Here is a 26,782-nt window from a genome sequence, read left to right on the forward strand (position 1 = left end):
TTAAGCCCCTTCCTCCATCCTCGTTCCTGTGGGCTGGGGTAACGATGGACTGTGAGCTCTTTCTTGCTGGTAACTGCAGAAGCCCCTCCCCCCCCTCCCCTCTCCCCGGGGGGGTGGGGGAGGAGCAATCCTTGGAACGCTGCCCTCCCCCCTCCAGCGGGACAATCGTTACTGGTCCAACGTTCCCTTCAAAGGGGGAGGGGAGGGAAAGGGTGCGAGGGTGCTAAGCCTCCTAACGTGTCCCCGACCCCCAAGCTCTCTTCTTTACAGAAACTCGGGCCTCCCCTTACTTCGTAGGGCATTTTTGCAGCTCTAATGTACAGTACTTTAAAAACAAAAAGCCTAGTACAAAACTGTAACCATCCCAAGTCAACCGCTTTTACCAAGTGTTCGAGAAGGAATTAAAATCCTTCCGGGGGGGGGGGGGGGGGGGGAAGGCCTCAATCCCTAGATCTCTAATGTTAGGCAGCTCCAAAAAAAGGGGAGGGGGTCCGGGTCCGGGTCCTTCCCCTCCCCCTCCTCCCTTCCCGCCCCACCCTAGGTGAGGATCTTCAAACAAAGGCCTTTCCACGACCACCTCGCTCCGGGGCGGACTTAAAAAACACAAAAGCGTGGGGAGGCTGGAGGGAGAGCGCAGTAGAAGGCTAGGCTCCGCTCCCTCCCGCGCCAAAAAGAACAAGAAACAGCCCGATCTGGGATCCTTCCACAGAAGGAGCGCCCTCGATCCACGTGCTCCGGCTACCTCCGGCGGTGGGAGGGGCTGGGGCACGTGACAGGAATTGGGCTCTGATTGGCCCTAGGCTCCTCACGTGACCACCGTGTGCCTCATATAGTTGGGGGGGGGGGGGCTCAGCTGGGGCGGCGTTCGTTGTTTGGTTGGTTAATGACCTGTCTTTAAGGCTCCGCCATGTTTTGTTTTTTCTGATCGCCCCCTTTTTTTCCTTTTTTCTTCTATCCAGGGGTTCCTTTCTCTCTCGGGGGGGGGGGGGGGGGGGGGGCTGGTAATAGAGAAGGAGCAGTTGTTTCCCGCGCTCGCTTGTTGAAGTGGCTCGTGAGGGGGACGGCCTGGAGCCCCGCGTTCACACGTGGGCTCCGAGGCTCGCCGGGCCGGGTGCCCCGGGCCAAGGCGCCTCAGCTCGGTCTTGAGCCCTTGGAGACGTGGACGCGAACCGCTCCGGTAGCTTTGCCAAGAGAAAGCCCCAGGGGAGATGGATGCTGCAGCTGGATGAAAGCTTTCGTTACTGAGCGGGCACGCTTGGACTTTGTTTCTTCCTCCCTTGTTCGCCCTTTCCCCCCCTTCTTGGGGGGGGTGTGAGGGAGGGGTAACCTTGCTTCTCTGTCCTCTCCCCTCCCCCTAAAACCGTAGGCATGGGGGGGCGGTATTTTTTGCGTCTCCCCTGTATTAAAAGCAGGGGCTGGCGTGCTCTGAGCAGAGCCGAAGCTCCTGGAAGGGAAGGCTGCTCACTACTGTGTTAACTGGAGACACAAGGCAGGGTGTCTGATGGGAGGAGCCCCCCTTTCTACGGATTCTAACCAGCGGAGTTGAACATCCTCTTTTCCTACATAAGGAGAGATTTCTTAACTGCTTTTTGCTTTAGTTTCAGAGGGAGGAGAATTTTTATTTTTCCGTCTGTTCTGTAAACTACGAGTTATTTTACTTTAAAATACACTTAAAGTGTTAGCACCAAATGAGGAAGCTAGAGAGGAAAACACACAAATGATCCCTAAAACTGGTTTTTCCAAATTTTTCTAGTAAGGGTGACCGTTTGATTGTCTAGTAGAAAAATAGACACCCTTTTTAGCCGTAAGTCTTTTTTAGGTATTATTGGTATAGAAAAAGCAAAGGTGAAATAATATTCTCTCATGTCCAACTTAACCTCCCTTCTCCACGCCTTAAACAACTTCAGCTTTCTCTGCTAATCTCTCCCAGTGACCTAGAAATCTAATTCAAGTTCAGTGATGACCTTAGTGGGGGAGGCTAGGGGACAATAGATTTTAAAGAACTCAGGTTAGTTTCAAAGTATCACCAAAAAAACCCATTTCCTCTTAGGTCTAATAAGCACCTGATGAGATGCAGAGAGCTTTCCCATTATGTAATTTGATTTGAACTTTATTCAGGTAGACTAGTGAAAGTTTTTAAAGTCTTAACATTAAAATGAATTTTAGTGCATTATCAGGGTTAAGAGGCATTCTAAGTAGCGTATGGTTGCAACTAATGAAAGGGATGAGCTTTCCAGATATTGTACAACTTAATAACTTTTTGTTAGTCTTTTCTCAAGAGGTATCAGCATGTATTAAACAGTACAAGGTAATTTTTTGAAACAAAAGCATTCACATGTGAAACTATAGTCAAACTTAATTGGGGGGGGTAGACTTTGCTACCTTTCTTTCTTACCAATTCAATGCCATGTTTATTTGGGGGGACTCTCTTCCCATTTGTCCTCTCCTCCCAAAACCTGGTATTTAGACTATAGGTCTGCAAACTTACGCTGCACTTGGTATATACATCATCACACTGGAGCTTTTATACCTTGTCAGTTAAGATTCAGACAGTCCTCTCTTTAGAGTAATTCAAATGAAGCCAGGCGATAAGTGATTACTTGGTTTGTAATCAGATAGCTGTTATCTGATGGGTTTTGAATTCAGGTCTGTAAGACGGATAAATACTGCACAGAGGGCTGCTAGCACGGGTTCACTCTTGATCTGATCAGATAGGAAAGACCCTAAGATAGCCTCAAAGGGGTTAATAATCAACATTTGGGTTTAGTCTCCTCAGAGGAGGATTACTGATAATGGGAGGACAACTCCTACCTATGTCATTCCATAATAGCCAGGGGCTGGAGGGAAGGGAAGGCAACTACCCATACATATCTTGATGGGATCGATTGAGACAGTTATGACTTGTAAATCCCCTCGAGCCTCGTGGGGGGGGGGGGGGGGGGGTTGAGGCAAACACAGATTCTCCCCAAACCTTGGTATGGGGGGCCAGTCAAGGCACACAAGCATATTCTAGCTTGTGTGTTCAGTCTTAAGGGTTCCCCATATCCTGACCAGTGCCCACCTGCTTTATATATGATAAAAGGTGGAGAACGCTTATTGTCAGCAATAGCCTCATAAGTTTGCATGGTCTCGTTCCTATATCTCGCTGTGCAGTTGCAGTGGATGTTTATAATTTAAGCACAAATGTTTGTTCATCATTATGTGCAAACAGGATGATGTTTTGAACCATAATTATGAGAACTCATGTTTTACTACCTGGGAACAAGAGATTGTTAGGGTTTTGGATCCTGGGAGAAATTGAACTCTAAGAAAAATAACAGGTCCACTTTACACACACTAAAATCCATCTTATACTGAACTCCACCTTATAAGGTTTTTTTTTTTTAAGAAAAAGTTCAACCCTGTTGTTGTAAACGCTAAAAAGTTAGGTATCCACAATGTTGCAGGTGGTATGATAGCAAGTACCACCAACTAATCAGCTTTCAGGAGAAGCAGTTAGCCTAACAGCGAAGTTCTTGATAGAGGGGGCCAGACTTGAAGTTACCATAAACGGCTGAGCTCAATTCTTCTTTTGCTCCTGATTTTAGTTTTGTTACCAGGCTGGGTTATGATTCTTGCCTAGAGGGGGCCCTAGCTGAAACAATGCTGCTTTATTCAATCTTAAATGATATTGAATCAACCTTTGTTGAAGGGGGTGGGGGATATGAGAAATAACTTTCTTATGGGGGGAGCCTTTGAAGTTAAAAGTCAAATTTATTATGAAATTACAAACTCCATAACCTATGGAATAAGCACCTCACATAGAAGCAAGAATGTCTTTACATGTACCTATCCCCAACCACAAAGTCCCTCTTGTTTCCCCATTTGCTGGGTACTATAGAGTGTACAACTTCCTGGTATGCCTATTTAATATATTTACCCTTTGTTACATTCCCCTTCCCACTACAGGTGTTGCATGACCATTAAAATAAGTTATTACTTCTCTCAGAAAAGTCAGTATTCGTGAGTTTACTGCACATGAATACTTAACCTTTACCCTACTTCACTGACTTCTAGCTGTCCAAAACAGTATAAAACTAGTTATATTCTGTTTTACCGTGTTCTACTGACTATTAATATGAGAGTTTATAGAGACAAATGTTTCCGTTTTATCTCTTGGGATGAGGTCATACGAGGGCTTTGTCACATAGCTCCTTCACTGAATCTGCCAGGCCATAGATTTGTAGGATTTCTGCTCTACTGCCTCTGTCAGCAGTCACTGAGAGCCACTTTGCTGTAAAAGTAAAAACTCTTTCTAAAGGTATTACTAGTTACTGTAATCTCTTGAGAATTAATAAATTGGCTTTCTAGTTTATAACTGTTTCGTGAGTCTAGCTTTTCCCCAGGGGCTCAATGTTTGAGTGACCCAAATGTCCATAGTCAATGCTTGGGACCAACCCTTGCAGGTGTAGTATTGACACTAATATAAATGCTCCTTTAGCTGCAATTTTAGTTAGTTAATAACCTTGCTAATAATAACCTTTTGGGCCATTCTCCTGTGTAAGTTTTGGGTTTTTTTTCCTAGCCAGCATGATCTCTAATAGGTTGTCCTGGACAGCAAGTTATTCCCCTTCTTGAAACGGTTTTTCTTTATCTTCTCATATTTTCTCAGAAAAACTTCCCTCACCACCACCTCAATATGGTGATGTTTTAAATAGGGCATACTTTGATTCATTGTGGAATTCATTTGAAATCCTTTTTTGCCTTCTATTATCTGTATTCTTTCTTCCTCACTAATAAAGTTCTTTTGAGTCTGGAGGCTGTCTTAAACATGCTTTTTAGCGTAAACCATCCAGGGGCCTCCCAAATCAGCTTGAGCCCCTCTCTCCCGCTACCTAACAAAGGCTTAAAAGCTGGTTTAGTTAACGAAGAGACACTTGGCTCACTCTGAGCTTAAACCAACCATGTGGCTTTGCTTTGCTCTTGCAGTGAAACCAATCCCTCCTGCTAGATTTCGCTGGGTAGGAACATTTTTCTGCCAAGGATATGGCCCACCAGATATCTCCCTTATCTTGTTAGAAATACTATCTTTGACACCCCTGTTTTACAATATACTGTGTTTCTTTTCGGCAGAAAACAAGACATCGTGGGGGCCACGCTACTTGTTGTTTTATGAAGCTTTAATTTTGGCTAATGAAGGACACTGGTGTCCTTGGGGAGAGGGGCCCCTAAGGATGTAAAATGTTATTCAATTGGCCTTTGAACTCATTTTCCCAACGAATTCCCATGCATATCTCTGGATGCATGATTCGCCAGCTTTGAGAGAAGTAAGCATGTGCACATGCATATAACCTAATTTTGTTTCAGAGCAAATTCTGTAAAGGTTGATAATTAACATTACTTATATAGCCCTTGACATAAGGGTTTAAATGGGTGTCAACCTGATAATACTTAAAACTGTCTTTGTCAACAGGCAGACTGGTAGTATTAAGGGATCCCAAACTTGTCTTTAACTTGGGTATAAGCCTTGTGGGTGAATTACTTCCTCTAGAATTAGCCTTTACATGTAAAGCCCATTGCATGGTCTTAACTGATAAGGATATGTTGGAGGAGAAACCCAGGAATGAATCATAACCAAAAATACAGCTGTGTGAACCTGTGAGAGACAGCAGCAAAGAGTTAAGTTTCCAAAGAGTTGCTAGTTGCTGAAGTCATTGAAAATAAGTCAGATAATAAGAAAGCTAGCAGACTCTGCAGGTGGGTCCAACCAAAGAAGAGACCATTAATGGCCTTCAGAAAACCACAAAGTTCTTGATAAAAGGGACCAAATCTAAAACCAGCCTGAACCAGTAGGGGAATGTGACCAGGCATAACTGGGAGAAAGTTCTTTTTCTTTTCACTTGCTAATAGGTTACTTGCATATTAACTTCTCCACCCAGGGGGGAGAAAGAGCACAAAATTAGGCACAATTCCTATGTTGTGGGGGTGGAAACATATCAAGGAGAGATATATAGTAGGCATATAGAGAAGATGGTGACCTAATGGAGAACTGACCAATCCATCTCCTGGTGGGGGGCTCATCTCGCTTCTATAGTCAGTGCTCTTCTTTCTGGGGCAGAGGGTGGTGGGGGTTGAGCCCGCTTTGGCCAAGGCATTCGATGCCTCTGAATGCTTGCCACTATAACTTTTTCTTGATACTTCATTAGTGCTGAGTGAGTTTCTAACAAACATCTATCAGGAAAGCTACTAGTCCAAGGAAACTTGTACTGAGTTTAACCTTGTCAGAAGAATGACAGATTTCCTAAAGTGTAAAACCCTTTCATCTAAAATAAAATTTGATCCTTGCCAATCTGAGGCAGGTAACACATTTCTACTGTCTTAGCTTTACCTCTGAGAGTCACCGTCTCAGAATAGTAGTCTTAAATGGTTTGGTGTGTTAGGTAGTTAGGAGAACGTTCATAAAAAGTCTTACTGAAGCCTCTATATCCCAGCATCTCTATACAAATGTCCCTGGGAGATAGATATATCTAGGGGCATTGGGAAGGGTCATAGGGACAGACTCAAAGTTTTTCTTCCTTTGCTTGAAGCAACCAGCACCTAAGAGGTTGAAAAGACTATTGTTGTATATTGTGTTTGAGCAACATGATGACACGAATCAGTCATTTCAGAGTCAAGTTCTTTGCCCATATGTTCATATACGTATCTACAGTGGTGATGGAGAAATATTATTAAAGGACTTTTGTCTTTAATTGCTGCAATTAAACGTTTATGCTTCAGTAAAAGGAGATAATGGCATTTTTTAAAATCAAACAATGCAATCCAAAGATAGATTAGTTAGATACTTACATGCTGAGGAATGACAGTAGGAAAATATTGTCTTTATTTTCTATAATTAAACTTGTTTTTGTAAGAGCAGAAAACTTTATGTACAGTAAAAATACTGCAGAGTTCACCTCTCACTGACTTGTCTGTTGGCAGCTTTGCGCTCCCTTGGCTTCTGTGTCGAAGCACCACTGTCACTAGCCAAGGGAGAGAACTCCTTTCTGACATGTTGCCTTCAATCATAAGCAACTCACAATGCGTTTGCTGTCTTGACACTTAACGGTACCCCTGCTCAGAGGGGTTGGCTTCTCCATTTCTAAATTCAGTTTCTTCTGTTACCCACTTGATGAATGTGATAAACCTACGTCTTACCAAGAACTCCACAAAGGTGCTGGTGAACCAGGAAGCACTTCTATTAATGCTCTTGCAAGAATGGATATCTAACAAGGTGACCTGTCTTGTAAGACAAACATAACAGCTTCCCCCACTGGCTGGGTACTGCAGGGTTTACAGCCTTAGCTAGAGTGCGTAAACCCACATTGTGAGTTCACTTGTTTTCATCTTCCATTACCCACATTTCAGTGCCCCCTTTCCCTTTTGTTTTCTTTATGTGTTATTTGGTCATAACTGTAAGCAAAAGCCCACATGTTGGACTGCAAAACCAGTTTCAAACAGGCCAGATCCAGTATATGTTCTTAAGTGTGCTGTCACAGGTATGGACACTTTGATGAGCGATATGCAGAAGCAACATCTCCAAGCACATTTTCTACAATGAATAGAGAAGGTACTTTAGAATGCCATTGTCTTTACCAGTGCCCAGCAGGGCTTCTGGACCTTTATAGGCAAGTACCCCACTTAGTCTGAAAGGGATACTCTTTGTTATGTTACTTGTCCTTCCTATTTCCAGTCATCCTCTCATAAATACTTTGAACAGGTATTTATATTCAGTGTCTAATACTAACCAAAATTTCATGATAAATTTGTATGGCTTCTGTAACATTAAATAAATTTACATGCCCCCTCTTTTTGGTAAGGCAACAACTGCTCGTTGTTATACATACATCAGGAATTCTTCTGAATTTTCAGTAAAAGGATTTCACAGGATGTTGGACAAAAACTGTCTGAAACTTTTTTTTTTTTTTACCTTTACTTTGGCCTAAAAACTGAAAGCAACTTCCTATTTTAGTAATCACTTATATGGCTCAGTTTGAACAAAGAATGACTCCAAGAACTTTCTCATACGCTCTTTAGGGGTACATTTCTTCCATGCGTTAATACTGCAAGTAACTAATGTAACAGACCAGTAACATCACATGTTTTGTAGCCTTCAGCATTTCCACAATTTTAAACATTTCTAACAATCAACTCAATAAATAAAATGTGAAAAGAGGGATACATGGGACTCTCTCAGTGGGCGTGGGTTATAGAATATGTAACAGGGTCAGATGTTTACTTGTTACAACTTTTTGCGCTGCTTGTGAAGTAGCAGTTCATTGTCCAGAAGAACCAGCTTTACTTTTCAGACATTAGGACTCTTCATCTCTTGTAGAAAACCTGGATCTGATGAGAGCTGTGTTGCTCCCCTTTTAGATTGTCTGCTGTAGACAGAACTTCACTGATGGACTCATTATCATTGGAATCAGATGAAAGAATACTGTTATCTAATCTCAGCTTCGTGCAATGGAATTAATTGTAAGAAAGTGAATTTGGTTATATGAATTCTACAAGTTTACCACCACTTTAGCTGGATGTGATTTCTCATTCCAAAATCTGTTCAGTCTCATCTTTTCAGTAAGAGTGAAAGCAAAGCCATATTATGACAACTGAAGTAGAAACTCTGAAAATTTGGAAAAAGTAGAAATAAGATACAAAGATAACAGTTTATTTTACTTTATAAATTCACAATGTTTTTAAACATTTTATGAATTCTACAGATTCTCTAAGGGGAAAGGATAAAACAAAAGAGCATTTCTTCATTTATAAAAAGATTGTAAAGTGTTTAAACATAGGTATCACTTTGGCATCTGGTCCTTATAGTTAGAACCACATGTTTTATTTAGTTATTTGAAAAGTCTTTAGAAAACTGAGGAGTGTTGGTAACTAATAAAGTCATAAAGTACAATTACTTAACTAAGCCTTTTTGAGTTTCAAGTGTATGAAAGTTTTTTCACATTGATTGACATGCCTGGTTCTTGTAGTGTCTTAAGGTAAGATTCAGTGTGAAATCTTAGTTTTAAAAGATGACTTTACTTAGAAGTAATAAAGGACAGACTAGTTAATATAGTTAAGAAAAATAAGCCCAGAAAGCTAGAAAGTATTACTGGAGAGTGAGTGGTATGCGCAACATATAGAATCTGATCATTTCAAGAAGTTATTGAAGAGATACTTTTAGAACAATTGTCACACTGAACACAAGTGGAACAAAATTAAACCCACATAGGCATAATAGCTTTTCCTAGTCACCAGCCCAGCCCTCTGAGGTGTGGGTATCTGGGAGAATAGTAGACTAGGCAATCAAACATAGTAGCCTGTTAAACACTTGAGTTTCTGAAGTGGGCTCTAAACCCCAGGGTAAGTGTGTGTGTGTGTGTGTGTGTGTGTGTGTGTAGCTGGATCACCATACCAAAGAGATCAAACGTGAGTAGATGGGGAAAAACAGTAGGAGTGTTACCAAGTGTTTAAAATGATAGCAGAATATGTATTCTGCTAACCGGACGGTTCATCTTATTGTGCCTTTCGTTTACATATGGGTACAGTTAGATATATTGCTCTGCTGCTCTTAAGACAGTACCTTGATAACTGCAGACTATGAGGAGTGTGCTACTCTTAGAATGACTAAAAACCAAGGCTTAGTATAATAAACTGGCCCCCAAGTGCTATTTTCTACCCTGTAATCCTCATCATACAAAAATGTATCCTTTATTTTGATTATGACTCTAGAAATGATATGAAATGCATTACCCTTCCATGTACACCTAAAGGAGGGATGCCCAGACTTGTGGACATAGCTAGCATGATCTTAAGAATTCCTACAGCTACATCCAGCGGTGCAGGAGTAGAATGGATGGAACTGTGATGGGACCTAGACCTCAAAAAGAAAAGACCATGTGTCTGGAAGCAATCCAGTGTCTCAGTGGACCCCCTGTGAGAAATTCTTGATTGTTGCAGGCACATTCAGACCTGACCCTGTAATTACTCTCATAAAAAGCTATCTTTGGAGGCACAGGGATTCTTGCAGGAAGGACCTTTTCTCTGGTGTCTGGTTTCCAAGGATCATGCCTCTGGCAACCCTTTGTGTAAACAGAACTATTTTGTCCCTTCAATCTGTTGACTCCCTGAATTTTTCCCATACATTCCATAAGTCCCAATGACTGGAACCAATACCCAAGACACCTGGACTTCTTCTATTCATTTGAAGACTGACTACTCCTTAATCCTACCCCAGATCACCTAATTAGCATACTTGGCATTCTTTTCACAGTCCCCTTTTCCATATAAGCTTTAGCACCATCTTTATTAGTTTGCAGTTTTCCTAAGAACTTTGCCCACTCTATGGCATCAAAATAAAACTTTCACTTGACTAGAAGACAGTTTGAGTACATGAATTTATTCCAGGCAGCAGCACATTTTGAGATTTCCAGTACTCCTAAACTGCACCATGTTGGTGGCCAGTATGGAGACCTACCCGACTCTCAAGTCCTCCTCCAGTCAGAAGGTATGTAAGCCTCCTTTCTCTTGCCCCATAGTTGGGGGTTGCCCTCCAAGCACCTAGAAAGCCTTGGAAGAGCTGTGTTGAGTTTGTCACCCTCTCTCTCAGGCTGTGATCGGGTCACAGTTCAAGTTCTCAGACCATGGGCAGACTTCCTTCTGCATAGGGGACACCCTACTTCAGAAAACATACCTGGATATCTCTCAGTCTCTGGGACGGTAGGGAAATGGATGACTACAGGTGCTTTTTGGATTTTCTATGGCTTACAGGCAAAGAAAATGGACCAGTCTCCTTCAGTTCTCCAAGATTGGCCTCTGGCTTGTCTTTTAAAGAACTGGAAAAAGCTTGGTCTTGCCCAAGACCTCAAAAAGGAACACCTTATATTCTTTTGCAATACAACTTGGCATCAGTATAATCTGGAGGACCAAGAAGCTTGGCCCTTTTTTGGGTCTCTATAATGCTCTCTTACACCTTGATTTTCAGGCATTCATAGCCCTTTTGCAAAATCTCACCCTTGCAGCTACATTGTAGGATACTTTTAGCTAAATTTACTTCACAAAAGGGGAATAGAGACCAACTTGATATCCTAAATGATCCTTTCTTTTGGCCCCCACAGTATTGGCTCCTAGAGCACCTATAGCACCACCTCCTCCTCCTGCAGCTCCCACTGCTCCTCCCCTGTTTTGGTACCAACTAACCCATACCAGGAACTCGTGGCTGCCATACAGAGAATCCTTGCCATTACCTGCTGGGTCCTCTTCACTGGATTCTTAAATGCACTTCTATTCCAGCCTCACAGTGGGACTCGTTTTCCCAGAAGTCCCTGCTCCCATGTCAGCCAGAATCTCCTCACTTGGCCTCAGAGCTAAACTCAGCTTCCCAACAGACCCTACCCTAGCCCCCACCTCTCTCCTTTCCAAGCCCCCATTCAACTACTCCCTCAGAACTTCTTCCTTTAAGGTCAATAACCACCTCACCAGGTGGGAGAACTAGAGTACATGTCCTCTTGTCAATGTCATACCTCTCTCAGGTTCAAGAGAAACTGTATTGGTACTCTGAAAAAACCACCAAGTTCACTGAGAGTTTTAGAGATGTCTCCCATTAATCTGAGCTGTGTTGGGGAGACTTTTCCTTTCCTCTACCTCTGTGCACCATTGAGGAGAGAAAGAAAGTCTCTGAGATAAAGGAAGACTATTTGGTACCCCACAGGGTGTACCCTCTGGGAGCTACTGCTGTCCTTACTCTCTATCCAGATGGGATTACCAAAAGAGTGACGATAGGGAAAAGAGAAGCCCATATGTTAGTCTGTCTGTTAGAAGGCCTGGGAAAAGGGCAAGGTTTTTATCAGTTCCCTGACTGATCTCTTTAAGCATCTCATAGTTCACTTGCCTCTTAATGCATTTTTTTTGTGCCTTCCAACAGGCAGATCACTCCTTCCTTAATTCTCCTCTCATCCTGCACTCTTATTGGGAAACCAACACTACTGGGCAGCCAGTTTTCTCTAGTTAAGTCTCTGCTCACCACACCTCCCCTGTTAGCCCAGAAGTGGGGGGGGAGGGGGGGGAGAGGGGTGGGTATCGATATAGTTATTTGGGATCCAGCTCCTCATGCTATCCTGTCATTCACCTCAGAGACCCTAGTATGTTCCTTCACTGGTGTCAATATCCAGTTAATCCCAAAGTCTGGGACTGCAACCACTGATTGAGAAATTCTTGAAGTATGGAATCCTTGTCTCTGGCCAGTCCCCATGCAATGCCCCTATCATTTCTGTAGGAAAGCCCAATGGGGGGAGTATTGTGTGGTTTGAAATCTCAGGGCTTATGATGAGTTATTCTTTTCCATCCCACAGTCCCTCATCTCATTCATCTAATACTCAGATCTCTGGGGATACCCAGTGGCTTTCCACCCTGGGTCTCAAAGATGGTTTTCTTCTGTACACCCCTTCACAAAGACTCACAATTTATTTTTGCTTTTGAAATGGGACACCCCCCCCCCCCCCCGCTGGAAAATCAAATCTATGCCAACTGACATGAACAGTTTTGCCCCAAGGTTTTCAGGATAGCCCCCATTTATTTGGCCAGGCCATGGAAAAGATTTAAGAGACCTGGAACTGTCATAGTATTTTAATTTAGTGTGTGGATGATATTCTTATTTGTAGCCCCACCCACTCAGGAGGCTTCTCTGACTGCTGCCACATGAGCTCCTTATTTCTTTTGTACCCAAGGCTACAGGGCCTCTCTGAACAAAGTCTAACCGTAAAGTGTTTGGGCCATAAACTAACGCCTACCTCTCACCCCTTAACATCAGAGAGGAAACAGGCAATCCTGTTTATCCCTGTTCAGCTGTTAAAAAGCAACTCCATGCCTTTCTAGGCATAGCTAGTTTTTGTATACCATGGCATCCCCAATTTTGGTCTTATTGCTAAATCCCTTTATGACCCTATGACCCTTTATGACTTTATGAGTACTCAAGGCTCTGGCTCACTCTTCTGGAATGGGGCCCTGACTAGACTAAGGGTTTTGACACCTTGAAAACTAAACTGATCACCCTGCCAGCATTACCCAGTCTGGCAAACCTTTCACCCTTTGGTGAAAGGAGAGGCCAGACTTTTTAGAGTCCTGATCCCCCCCAGGCCTGTTTGCCCTCTTCTCAGAACAATTGGACTCTGTGGCTGCGGGATAGCCTTTATCAGGCAGTGGTTGCAAGAGTCTAATTGAGGAAGCCTCTAAATTTACCCTTGGAAGTTCTGTCTCCCCACCAAGTGCAGAGCATTCTGGAAGCAAAACACTCATCAGTGGTTGCCTAGTGGCAGGCTCACTAAATATCAAGCCTTGCTCTTAGATACCCATGATTTAACTCTCTTCATATGCTACGTTCTCCCAGACAGCACCCACTCAGATGCTCTTGATTTCGAGGAGACCTTGGACTCAGTCTATTCTAGCCCACTGGATCTTAAGGACCTCTCCCTATCGCTAACCCAAACAAAAATGATGTATAGATGGGTCCAGCTTTGTTGAACAAGGGGAGAAGAGAGCAGGATATGTGGTACTTGGCTTCTACCACATCAGAGGCCAAATTCCTGCCCCCAGGATCTCTGCCCAGGTGGCAGAATTAATAGCATTTACTAGAGCTCTCCAGTTAGGGCAAAATAAGAAGGTGAATGTTTTCATTGATTCAGAATATGCCTTTCATGTTCTACATGCCCATGGGGCAAATCTGGAAGGAAAGGAGCTATTTGATAGCAAAGAATTTCCCTATCAAATATGCACAGGAGATCTTATGTCTATTTCAAGCTGTTCAGAAATCATGCAAAGTAACTTATGTTTTACAAAGGCCTACTAGAAAGGGGAAATGGATTAAGCTGTGGGAAAGCCTGTGGGCAGCTTAGAGTGACTCCTTTACTCCCACAGCTCCTTGATTTCTTCATACCTTCCTACAGTCCTCAACAACAGGCCCTTTCTAAGACCCCTTTTGGGTCGTTTCAGACACCTTCAGGGCAATCTCTTGTCCCAGAGGAAAGCCAATAGAGTTGGGTATGCCACACACCCACAGGGTGTGTTACCTCTCATCTCCGACCAGAGGTAATCTTTACAAAAGCCCATCTCCCTAAATCTCCTCAATTTTTTGCTGTCTTATTTGCTCTGGCCACTCCTTTATGGGCTAATCTTTCCATCTCTACACCCTGCTTCTCAGCAGGGGAACGTCCCCTTGCTTCTGGAAATAAGTTCCACAGCCACTGGACAGTTTCCCTGTTGAGGGGAGGGCTTGTCCTTTTGACCTTTATTACCTATGAAGGTACTACTAATGATAAGTGCCTCAGCCAGTTGTACCAATTGTGCTGAGAGAGCACTTCCCACTTGCACCTATGATCTTATTATTTCTGTTACTCTCCTAGTAGGCTCCGCATTTTAAAACTTTTCAGTTAATTCACAATGCCACAGCCCCTTCCAGTTAAAACACTTTTATTGATCTCTGGAACATCCCTTTTGTCTAAGATCTTGATGTGCAACCGTTCTGATCTTTGGGGCATTTATAAGCAGAACTTTTTACAAACTGGCTCCATCTGTGCCCCCAAAAGCTATACGTTTCTCTGTGGGATGGGTGGGCCAGGTGGCAAAGATTCTGGGGAAGAGGTGAAATGAAATGCCACCATGTTGCAAAGACCACAGAACTGCTATCCTGACTACCCAATAATTAACACCGTACAAGTACTTTAGGGTATATACCCTTGGATTTTAAGTACCCCCTCTTTCCATTTTTCAATGCCACAGAGCCCAGGATGACCCCCTTGAAAAGGGGAAAGTGTGGATTCTGGGAAAATGTTCTCTGTTTCCTTAAAAAGGGAACAGAATCTCATGTCCTGGTATGGTCACTTTTACAGTATGAACTTACTCTCTTCTTTCAGAGACCACTTGCCACTTGGCAACAATAAGTCAGCTTTTAGTCTCCAGGAAATCCAGCAATCTTTGGATTCCTTAATGTGATCTTAGATAGAATAGCCCTGGACTACCTGCTTGCTTGTATTAGAGATATATGTGCTCTGGTCAATACCTCTTGTTGCATGTACATGAACAATTCTTGGTAGGTAGAAATCCCTGCTGAACATATTCTGGAAAAGCCTAGTTGGATGCAAGAAATCCATGATAAACTCAGTGCCCCTGAACCGTCTTCTTCATGGGGATCCTGGCTCCTTTCTCTACTAGCTCCCATACTCATTCCACTCCTGATCATATTCTTTTTACTCCTGTTTGGCCTTTCACTTAACTTCCAGGTGACTGCTCAGGCTGCACACCAACTTTTGCCCAAGTCTCTAACCCCCTGGACCTGTTGTCAGCCAGGTTCTGAAGTCTGGCCCCTTGAACAGGACCCTGCAGGGATAGGTCTATCTATGCGCCTTGACAGCAGGAAGCAGTTTCAGACTAATAAGAGTTTTAGAAGTTGAGAACCTCACCCTTTGCCCCAAAAGATTATGGGTTTCAATTATTTGAGGGGGAAATGATGGGGTCATAAGATCTGGACCCCAAAGGAAAAGACCATGTCTTTCGAAGCAGTTCAGGGTCTCAGTGGACTCCTGTGAAAAATTCTTCCCTTGTTGCAGGCAAGGACTCTGTCTTTGGCACCTGGTCTCCAAGGACTATGCCTCTGGCAACACTTTGTGTGAGAAAAACTATCTTATTCCTTCCTATCTTATCACTTCAGTAGAGCTCTCTGACTCCCTGAATTTTCCCATACGTTACATAAGTCCAGATCACTGATGTCTGCACCCAAGGCACCTGAACTTCTTATGTATTTCTTTGGAGACTGACTACTTATTAGTCCTACTCCAAACAAATATTAATATCCGTGGCATTCTTTTCCATTTTCCCATATAAACTTCAGTATCATCCTCGTACAAGGCCTTTGATACTGTTGATTGTTGAGGGCTTATGGAAGATTATCAAAATTTGGTTGCCCAGAAAAGTTCATCAGCATTGTACATCGATTTCACAAAGGCATGCTTGCTTGGATAGTGGGCAATGCTTTTGTGCTTTCCCAGTCACCAACGGAGTGGAAAAAAAGCCAGTGCATTTGCTCCCATGCTTTCTAGCATGGTATTTCCAGCCATATTGCCAAATGCCTTAAATGAAGATGAAAAGGGTATAAAGTTCAGCTATTAAGTTCAGGGTATAAAGTTGAGCTGACCTCATTGTGGCATGCCTATGAAACTTGGAATAGTATAGTAGCACCATGCCAGCAAACTGAATTACTTCCATTTGAATTGTCTTAGGAAAATTCTGAAGATTACCTAGCAGGATAAGGTACCAGACACTGAGGTCCTTTCTCAAACTAAATTGCCAAGCAGGTAAATTCAACTTTAAAAGGCTACAAGCCAAGGCCAGAGTGGAGAGGAGTGTTGGTGCATGATTTTCTGTTTTCAGATGATTGTTAGCTCAGTGCAGGCTGTGAAGCTGAGATACAACAAAGTGTGGATCAATTCTCTGCCGCTTGTGCTGATTTTGGCCTAACAATTAACGCCAAGAAAACACAGGTGCTCTATCAGCTACCATCACACCATCCATACATGGAAGCGCTGGTTGCAACAAATGGCAAAGTTTTCAGTGCTGTGGATAAGTTCACTTACCTTGGTGTAGTATACTTTCCAGGGATGCACACATTGACCATGAGGTTGACACATGCATTGCCAGAAGCTAACTTAATATTTTGGGAGGCTCCAAAGGAAAGTGAGGGGGAGAGAAAGAGAGGTATTAGACTGGCTACCCTATTGAAAATCTATAGAGCTGTTGAGCTGACCTCATTGTGGCATGCCTATGAAACTTGGAATAGTATAGCAGCACCATGCCAGCAAACTGAATCACTTCCATTTGAATTGTCTTAGGAAAATTCTGAAGATTACCTAGCAGGATAAGGTACCAGACACTGAGGTCCTTTCTCAAACTAAACTGCCAAGCATTCAGACTCTACTGCAGAGAGCATGACTTCAATGGACTGACCACATTTTTTTGAATGCAAAACATATGCTTGCCAGACAGACTATTTTATGAAGAACTCATAGGACAAGTGCTCACATGGTGGTCAGAAGCGATACAAGGACACACTCAATGTGTCTCTTAACTTTGAATTTGATTGTGTGACATGGGAGACACTGGCACAGGACTGCCCAACATGGCATGTCCTCATCAGAGAAGGTGCTGTGTTCTATGAGCAAAAGAGAATTTTGAAGTAGCCCAAAAGAAATACAAAATGAGCAGATTGAGAGAATCCATCCCAAATGTTTGCATGAACTACTTGTGCTCAACCTGGGGTAGACCATTCCAAGCTCATACTGGTCTGATCAGCCACCATTGGACACGCTGTAACTTGACTCTAGCATAGTAATTTCTTTTTGTTCTTTGAGAAATGGAGGGATAACAACTAACCAGCATCGTTCTCATTAGTGAGCAGCTTCCCTAAGAACTTTGACCACTCTGTAACATCACAATAAAATTTTGCCATTTGACTGGAAGAAGGTAACACCACCTTGTACTGTGATGTTTTGGGTGTCCTAGCACCCCTAAGCCGTGTCAGAACATAAGAGGGTTGAACTTGTTAGGGAATGTTTAAGGGGTCCCCTGAACTGTCTTTTTTTGAGTTGCCATATTTTCCAGAAACGTTGGACTTGGAGTATGCAGGAGGACTGGAAACACATCAAGGACAAAGCCCACCCTGAGCTGACGTAAACTGTTTACTCCTCAAGCTGGAATTCCTGTCTTTAGGAATGTCTTTAGGAGTCAAGATAGGTGCCAGTCAGTCTGCATCAGACTGAGAAACCAGTTGTGCAGCTGGAACCCTTGTAGATAAGCAGAACATTGTATCTAAGTAGTCTAGCAATTTCCATGGAAAAAGAATACTGCTTTTGCAACCCTAATTTCTCATGATTTTTCCTCCCCTTCCACTCCCATTTGGGTGGAAATTTGTTTCTCCTCCTTTGTTGAAATTTCATACACATGCAAACTTTTGTTTCACATGCATGTTCATTTATCTTGTAATAAACCAAATTTTTCATCTAAGGTTTTGGAAGTTGTGATTGCTTATCAACAAACTTAACGGATTTCAAGTTCTCTCCAGCAGGTGCTTTGTTCTCCTATGATACAGGGTTAGGGTTTAAAAGTAGGCTTCTAGCTTGCAGGGTGTCTCAGACTGTAGACTCTCCAACATGTTTGTAGTTATACTTGTCTTCTATTGGAGGGTAGTTGGTGCTGCCTCTGTAGTTCACCCAAGAACCAGACAAAAGGGGGCTTCAATCACTTTCACATGGACCGTAATAAAAAAAGAAGATACTGGTTTTGAGTAAAAGAAGTATTCTTGGTGGAAGAACAGTGTTATAGCGGGATATTAACTATGGAGTGGAAAAAGCCAAATATCCTGTTGACCAAGTAGATTAATAACAGAAACTTTCCTACTATCTTTGGGTTATTTGGTCCAGTTATTAGCTTGAGTGATAATAGAGAGGAGTGGGCTTTTATATATATAAGGTATTTCAGAAATGGAAGATGTACTGGAGGCCAGAGTAAGAAACTACAGTTAAAGTGTTGCCTTTAGAAACAGGAGGGTTGGGTAGTAAATTCAACAGATGAAGAAACTTAGACCATCTTGGAATGAATATCAAGAGTGGATGGCAAATCTAAAACTGGCCACTAGAAGTGGGCTTATTTGGTAGAGATTTGGATTCTGTTCATGGTGGACCAATCACTGGTTCAGGAGTACAGGCATACCTCACTTTATGGTGCTTCACAGATAAGGTATCTTTTCATAAATTGAAGGTTTGTGGCAACCCTGTGTTGAGCAAGTCTTATTGGCACCATTTTCCCAATAGTATGTGTTTGCATGATGTCTTTGTGACATTTTGGTAATTCTCAATATGTCAAACTTTTTCATTATTATATTTGTTACAGTGATCCATGATCCAGTGATATTTGATGTTGCTCTTGAATTGTTTGGGGCACCATGAATGATGCCCATATAAGACAGTGAACTTAATAAATATTGTGTATGTTTTTTGATCATTGTTACATAGTGACAATTTCACTTCTCCTATGGTTGTTAGAAAGCAACACACCTTCCACCAATAGCGCCTTTTTGGTCTTTCCAGCCCCTTCCGGGGGGAAAAAAAAGCTATCTAAACCATCTCAGAAACAAGGAAGCTTCCAGTTGAGGGATTCCTTGAACTATTTATCCAAGATCTATGGAGCCAGGGTAGGAGGTGGGGTAAGGTGATAAGGGTAAAGACATTGAAGCCCAGGTAACCATGCTAGAGAAGAAATAAGAAACGTCCGTGGAGGATCAACTCATGTCTATGTCCAAAAGTACCATTCCAATTGAGTAAGTCTTCCTGGAAACTGGATCCCAGAAAATATAGGGCTAGAGACATTTTCTCCACTCCTCATTTCATAGGGTGGCATTTATCAGATTTGGATTCTGGGAGGTTGAATACTTGACCTTGGCACCCAGGTATATGATGATGAGTTGTTGATTAACAGTGGCAAATACCTTGGCTTGAGATGTGCTAAAGAGACTCAGTTTCCTAGTTTGGGGGGTGGGGAAGTATAATCAAAAGGGACTACAAATGCACAGTACTTTCACTTTAGGTTCGGATCTTAGAATACGATGACACACTCAAGCTTAATAAGTAATTAAGCTTGTTCAACAACAATACAAATATTGAGAGTTTGCAAATAGATGTAGATAGTAATTAAGACAGAGTAAAGAATTACATCACCAACTAGGCAAGCTCCAACTACCTGACCTTCGTTCTCAAAAAGGACCGTGACATCAAGCTGGTAACATGACTTGCAGTTGACTTTGTTTTGAGTGAGGGGGAGGGCTGGGCAGGTCACCAGCCTCATGTCTCCTCCAGAGCCATCTGAATCCAATGGCCAGATATTCATCAGGATGACTGGAGAATGACCCAAGATGAGGCAGTTGGGGTTAAGTGACTTGCCCAAGGTCACACAGCTAGTGAGTGTCAAGTGTCTGAGGTGAGATTTGAATTCAGGTCCCCCTGATTACTGCACTTGTACTCTATCCACTGTACCACCTAGCTGCCTTTTGAGAAGATGTGGGGAAAATTAGAATACCAATGCATTATTGGCGAAGTTGTGAACTGATCCAGTAGTTGTGGAGAGCAATTTGGAACTATGCCCAAAGGTCAATGGAACTGTATTTGACCCTTTGACTCAGCAATACCACTACTAGGGTCTTTTTCCCCAGAGAGATCATAAAAGGGAAAAGGACCTGTTTGTACAAAAAATATTTATAGCATCTTTTGTGGTGGCAAAGAATTGGAAATTGAATGGGATGCCCATCAATTGGAACAAGTTTGTGGTTATATGAGTGTAATGGAATATTATTGTGCTATAAGAAATGATCAGCAGGTAGATTTCAGAAAAGCCTGGAAGGAGTTACATGAACTGATGCTGAGTGAAGTAAGCAGAACCAGTAGAACATTGTGCAATGATCAACTATGATAGACTTAGCTCTCCTCTGCAATACGATGATCTAAAACAATTCCAAAAGGCTCATGATGGAAAATGTTATCCCATATCCAAAGAAAGAAGTACGGAATATGAATGTAAATCGAAGCATACTATTTTTTTTTTTTTTTTGGTATTCTTCCCTTTTGTTCTGATTCTCCTTTCACAACTTGACTAATGTGGAAGTATATTCAATATCTTTGTGCATGTTTAGTCTTTCTCATATTGCTTGCTGTCTTGAGGAGGGAGAAAAAAATTGGAACTCAATCTTATAAAACTGAACTTTGACAAATAAGTGAAATCTATGTAGGAACTGTGAATTCTCTTAAACCACAGGAAAGAAAACATCTGAGCTTTCTTCTTAGATTGTGAAGTATCAAATGTGGTAGTGACATGGTGCTTGGGTACATGTGCTTAGACCCCAATTCTAAAATCATTTTTCTAGATCACATTTCTCCGTAGTCTCAATATACTGTCTCAGACAGTTTCTCCCCCAGCCAAAAGACACAGCCTGCCTCAGCAACAATGGGTTTAATCTCTCTTTCTGCTACAATAGCCAGCAGCTCCTATAGAACTTATTGGTTTGAACTAGCTGTTTACTGACTGAGTGTGCTGTGCACTGGATCATAACTACATTTACTATTCACTGACCAATCACAGGTATCCTAGACTTAGACATACATATAATCCCTTACATTTATCTTGTCTAACAAGACATTGATGAGAGCAGCCTAGTATTCCTTAGTCAGTCCTGACTGCTAGTTGGCTTAGTGATGTTTCAAGCCCAAAACCGCAGCTTGGACTATATGTAACCCCAGCTTGGACTATATTCTGATGAACTCTTGGTAAAATACCTTAATAGTAGATAGTAAAAGTGCATGTTCTTCTAAGAACTAACCACTGTTAACCACTCCCTCATTCCTCCCTGAATTACCTAATTAGCATGTTTGGCACATTTTATTATAGAATATCCTATGTAAACTTTACCTGTACCACCCAAGGTTGCAAGTTCCCTAAGAACTTTTGCCTGCTCTAAAGAATAATAAATTTTTACTACCTTGACCTTAACAATGCTTGAGTCCGTGAATTCTTTCCCAGATGGCCCATGCAGGGAACTCCAGTTTTGGAGCTCTTGCAGCCCTTTCTCTCCAAGCCTTATCATTAATAGCTTATTCCAGACTGTGCCAAGAGTCATCTGGGTTTTCCTCACCTCCTTTCTCTTCTCCCCACCCCCTCAGCCCACACTAAAGAGACTGGATTTTAAGGCTGATTTCCCACCAATTATCCTTCATAAAGGGTGCCATCTAATCCAGGGCCTCTGCCAATATCTCCCCATTTGTCTGATGAAGGCTATCACCAAAGCAGCAATAGTATTCCTCTGTGCTCTCAGGAAGGGCAGCTTCTTTGACACCCCTGCACATGAGAATTTGGCAGGATGAGGAAGAGTTCAGGCAGTCCTTGGGACAGGATCTTGAAGTTGGTAGTAGACTTTTTCCCAAGTGAAAGAGAATTATTGTTTACATGTTGCAGACACAGGAATTAGAGGAGTGGAGGAAGAGTTGGGAAGTAAACCTATACCTACTCACCCTGGCTGTCTGGTCTAAATGCTGATTTGGTCAGGAATTGTTGTAGTAATGGTTTTTACAGTTGAGCTAAACTGCCTGATAACCATCTGCCTTCTTTATGTGAACCACACAAGATTGCCATAAAGGGAGTCAGGCTATCTGGCTACCTTAATCTCCATCATTAGAGAACAAATACTAGAAATACTTTAACATTATTTTACATTCACACACTTTCCCTACCACCTGCCAGATAGGTACCTAATAGTATTCATTGCTAAAGTTAAGATGGTTTCAGCAGTTGGTCCCATTTGGTTGTGCTTAAAGTAATTTCTGTAGAGATTGCCAAAATAGGTCCACAAAAGTAAGGTGCCCAAGATCATGGTCTAATTTCCCTTCACAACCTGTTCTCTGCAGCCCCAGTGGATGAGCTAAAAGAGTCAAGGGCTTTTAGGAGGGGGGACACCTTACACTTAGAGAAAGTTGAAGGAACCTTGTTTGTCTAGTGCACAATTTCATAGTACTGTTTTACTAACACACTCGTACGTAGGCTGGCCATGAGAATCTGTCCTCTCCTGCCCACCTAAAAAGGTCCAGTGGGTTCTGTGCCCCTTCCGCATCCCTAGTGTGCCTATTTTTATTAACAAGTATTTTGCCATCATTATCCTAATCTCTTGCTCAGATTTTGTTAGTTGATCAGCCCAGCCCCTGGTAAGGTTTCATGTGAAATGAGACGTGTAGGTTCATTCAAAGTTAAAAGGTTTACTTAAGCCATAATGCATATATAGAATGTTCAACAAGGATACTGTAGCATTTTGCTTGAATTGATGGTGTTCCCCTGTTTTCTGTCACATGTGTGGGAAGGAGAGGAGACAGGGAAAGGTGTTCTTACGGAAAATTAGTATGAGCATAGCTGGTGGGATACAGTTCCTAAATAAGTGTAAAGTAAATCAGAAACCAAAAGACCAGCTAAACGAGGAGAGAATGTCAGTAGTAATTAAAACTGGATGAACTTGAGAAAGGGCCAGACTACACTAAGTAACCAAACTAGAGAGTTGTCTATAATGCAAGCTCAGTCTGACATGGTGAAAATAGGCTGCTACATGACCAAACAGCCTTATTTGCAATTTCCTTTTCTTTATTTTTAACCTTGGCTATCTCAGTGACAAAAACGATGTTCTTTATGGCTTGGAAATTTAATAGCAATATTTTTGCTCTTTAATATTGACAGAAGAACAAATCTTGCAGAAGTGAATATCTTGATGGACATTGATAACTTGCCACTTTTTATGTAATTTGTTTCTATTGTACTTAGAGTGTGCCCTAGACAGTGCAATCTCATTTCACCAAGTCTAATAAGTAAGGTCATCTGACTGCTTCCTATCAATAAACTCTCTAGATAGCTTTGTACACACATAAGTGTGATCCTGACTGTGGATCTGTGACATTTAACTACTCATTTCTGGGTATTTGTAGCATTTTCCCCCTCTTGGGTTAGAAAGCTCAGAACTTTTGGCTAGAATATTCCTGGGGAAACACTTTTGGGGGTTTGTTTCATGAGGGTAAAAGGTGGATTCTTGGTATTTTTGCTTTGTTCTCTGGTTCTAGTAGAAATGGCAGCTTCCATTTATGATGTCTTGAAAACAGTGTACAGGATTTAAAAAATCATGGTTTTCAGAGAATCCAGTGGATAAATACTTTCTTGACCTGCGTTCTAGGTCAGTTCCTTTTGATGAAAGATGTCTTAACATTATCTGTTATTAATCTGTTTTCTAATTTCTTATAGCCTCATGGAGTAATTGATTTGTTGGCCTGGTCTAGTTTTTAGGGAGACTTTCTTTTTTTACATATATATAAATTTTATTTTTTTTACATATATATATACATATATAATTTATTTTCAGTGTTCTGCAATTACTACCATATAACTTAGATTTTTTTCCCCTCGCTCCCTCCCTCCCCAAGACAGCATAAAATTTTATATAGGTTCTACACATACATTCCTATTAAATACATTTTCACTATAGCCATGCTGTGCAGAAGAATTATAATGAGTGGGAGAAATCATAACAAACCAAAACGTAATAAAACAAAAAAAATGATCTATATTCTGCGAATGAATTCCATAGTTCTTTCTCTGCATGTTGAAGGCATTTTACCATAAAAGACCATTGTGAATTTTTTTAAGTCCTTGCATTGCTACAAAGTTCCAAGTCTACCAGAAAAAGCTCTCACACAGTCTCGCGCACTGTGGTCATTGCTGTGCGCAAAGTTCTCCTGCTTCTACTCCTTTCACTCAGCATCAGATCATATAAGTCTTCCCAGATCTCTCTGAAGTCTTCTTGTTCATCGTTTCTCATAGCACAATAGTATTCTATTACATTCATATGCCATAATTTATTTAGCCATTCCCCAATTAATGGGCATCCCCTTGATTTCCACTTTTTGGCCATCACAAAGAGAGCTGCTGTAAATATTTTTGTACATGTGGGACCCTTTCCCATTTTTATGATCTCTTGGGGAATACAATCCTAGAAACGATATTGCTGGGTCGAAGGGTATGCATATTTTTGTAGCCCTTTGGGGCATAGTTCTAAATCGCTCTCCAGAATGGTTGGATCAGCTCACAGCTCTACCAACAATGTATTAGTGTTCCAACTCTCCTCACGTCTTCTGCAATATTTATCATCTTCCTGTTCTGTCATGTTTGCCAATCAGATAGGTGTGATGTGGTACCTCAAGAGTTATTTTGATTTGCATCTCTCTAATCAAAAGTGCTTTAGAGCATTTTTTCATATGACTATAGGTAACCTTTAATTTCTTTCTCTGAAAATTGCCTGTTCATATGCTTTGACCATTTATTAGTTGAGGAAAGGGAGGCTACTTCTTTGGTAAAGTTTACCACTTTCCCATCTAAGATGCTTGTTCTCCTTCCAGTTCTTCATTCTAGACCCTCTATTTCTGTTTTATGTCCTGTGTTATTTCTTCTAGAAACTTTTATAGGCCTTTTGGAAAATTAATTTTTTGCTTTAAATCTATACAGTGAAGTGGACTTTATTCCCCTTCCCTCCCTGGAGCCCCTGGGCTGAGAAATGTTTGTTGAGTTTCTAGGCAGGGTTGTGCCCCCTTGCCTAGCAGCCACTTTCTGTTGGGCCCCCCTTGCCTAGCAGCAACTTGGGCCCCTGTCAAAACTGTTCTGTGAGATATGTTTGCTGTTAAAACCACAAAGCTGTACCAGGAAGTGCTGAGATGCTTAAAAGACACACACACCCCCCTTAGTTTGGAGCTGCCTCCTCTGGGTTTTTCCATGAGACAGCTGCTGGCCCAGCTAATAAAGACGCTCTCAACATTCCCAATTGACTCTTACCTGTGCTTTTTCTCGGTCCATCCATTTCACTTGGAGGTCCCACCGAGATAGCCTTTGGCTCTGTGTGCACAGGCAAACCGTCTGCCTTGGACAGCCGGACTGAGCTTTGACTTCAGGGGATGGCCACTGGGATTGATGTTCCCTGGCCCCGATCTCAAAGCACAGCCATATGAACCAGGCTCCCAGTAGCCCAATCCCTCTGATCTGGCCATTTTGAGCACCATGTCTGTCCTGGTGAGTACTCCTGTGAAGTAAGTGGCGAGGCTGGACGCAGCGGGACGCCACATGAGAGTCCTGACTGCGTGACTGTGTATGTGTGTACATTCTGTCTGTCTCTTGTTTTGTGTTTCTGTTTAATTGGACTTTGTGTCTTACTCTCCTTTCCCGGTCTCATGGGCCAAGGACAATCAGGTCCCAAGACACCATTGCAGTTCATGTTAAAATGTTTTAAACAATTCCAACAAGCTGCAGCTGGTTACGGTACGAAGTCTCCAAGGAAAAATTAACTTTATTCTGTCAACAGGAATGGCCCACCTTTGGGGTGGATTGGCCACCAGAGAGGACTTTTGATAAATCCATTGCAGGGCGGATGTGGAGAATAGTGAATGGGGATCCAGGCCATCTGGATCAGATCCCATATATCAGCATCTGGATAGATTTGATTCCCCGTCTTAGGCCTTAAGGTTTCTCTAAAGCCCCCCCTCCTGTTAAGATTCAGGCGCTGCAGCGGAACCATCAGCCAGAATCTAAAACAAATACGGCGGCATCTGGAACCCAGTGCCTCCTCTACCCAGTGCTTTATCCTGACCCTGAAGACCCCCTGGACTCCACCTTCCCCAATTTTTCTTCTCCAGCCGCACCTCCTGCACGCCCCCCTCCCTACCCTCCAAGTTCTCTGCCTTCTTCAGGTCCCTCCCCGGCGCTGCCCCACTTTGCCAGTCCTCCCCACACACAGGGAGGATTAACATACGGGCCCCCCTGATAGCTCCGTTCACCCAGATGTCCCTTTCTCTACTAATGACCTGTATAATTGGAAGCAGCAAAGTCCCTCCTTTTCTGAAAAACCACAAGGCCTCATCTCCCTGCTGGAGACTGTTTTCTTTACACATCAGCCTACCTGGGATGACTGCCAGCAGCTACTCCGGGTGCTCTTTAACGCGACTGCATCCTCCTGGAAGCCTGAAAGGGTGTTTTGGCCCCTCCTCTGACCCCGCCCATCTTAACCTCTTACTCCCTGGAACCTGTCCCAACTGGGACCCCAACGATGACCGAGGTAAGGAGGCTCTCAACAGGTATCGCCAGTTGCTTTTGGGAGGGCTTAGGGCTGCGGAAA

The 26,782-nt window shown here is 42.5% G+C and overlaps 1 pseudogene; it reads left to right on the forward strand.

Annotated features, from left to right (window-relative positions):
- Positions 1-2,930: 2,930 nt before the first annotated feature.
- Positions 2,931-26,782, forward strand: part of LOC140532951 (uncharacterized) — a 38,783-nt pseudogene continuing 14,931 nt past the window's right edge.

This window comes from Notamacropus eugenii, chromosome 3 (assembly GCF_028372415.1).
Source record: "Notamacropus eugenii isolate mMacEug1 chromosome 3, mMacEug1.pri_v2, whole genome shotgun sequence".
In the NCBI taxonomy this organism is placed as follows: Eukaryota; Metazoa; Chordata; class Mammalia; order Diprotodontia; family Macropodidae; genus Notamacropus; species Notamacropus eugenii.